This window comes from Watersipora subatra, chromosome 8, assembly GCF_963576615.1.
Source record: "Watersipora subatra chromosome 8, tzWatSuba1.1, whole genome shotgun sequence".
Taxonomy (NCBI): domain Eukaryota; kingdom Metazoa; phylum Bryozoa; class Gymnolaemata; order Cheilostomatida; family Watersiporidae; genus Watersipora; species Watersipora subatra.
Window position 1 is genome coordinate 39,839,399 of NC_088715.1, and position 680 is coordinate 39,840,078.

Below are 680 nucleotides of genomic sequence, written 5' to 3' on the forward strand. Positions count from 1 at the left end.
TTCTGACTGTTGAACTTTGGTACATCCAGGTTAAGAGGCAACAGATGGAAGCTGCTAGTTTTAGTACACTATGGTGTGAAAGCACTTTACTACTTATGTTTTATACTTGTCCCACGACCAAACAAGAGCGAAGCGATTGATTGGGAGAATTATGATAAATGCACATGTGCACACAACTCTCGAAAAATTATCTGTTAACAACCGTCACCAAACCCTTGTAACGAAATCCTATCAACAAATTTAATTATTTTTCAGTAAAGTCGTTTAAGTATAATAATGATACAAAACGCACATAAATCTTTTTAAATATGTTACCAAGCCTTTGAAAGGTTACCACAAATTCCTAAAACTAACCCATCTGATCGGATGATACATAAATAGACAGATTAATTCTGCCAAAAGTCGCCACAAAACGCTTGAACAGCTTGGTTTATTAATAGTTTCGACCGACCTACGAAACGCCAATAAAGCCGTGCTACAGATAGTAGAACTATTTAGCAGTGCGCAATTCAGCACGACAAAAACGTGCTCATTTTACCAGTCTATGGCATTGTTTAATTGCCAAGAAGGTTTGTGTACTGCTTGAGGCGTAGACCGATTTACAGGTACGAAAATGTGGTACACAGTTTATCAGCCTACGTTTTTGTCCAATTACCGAAGGTTTTTCAAATTATCTCGAA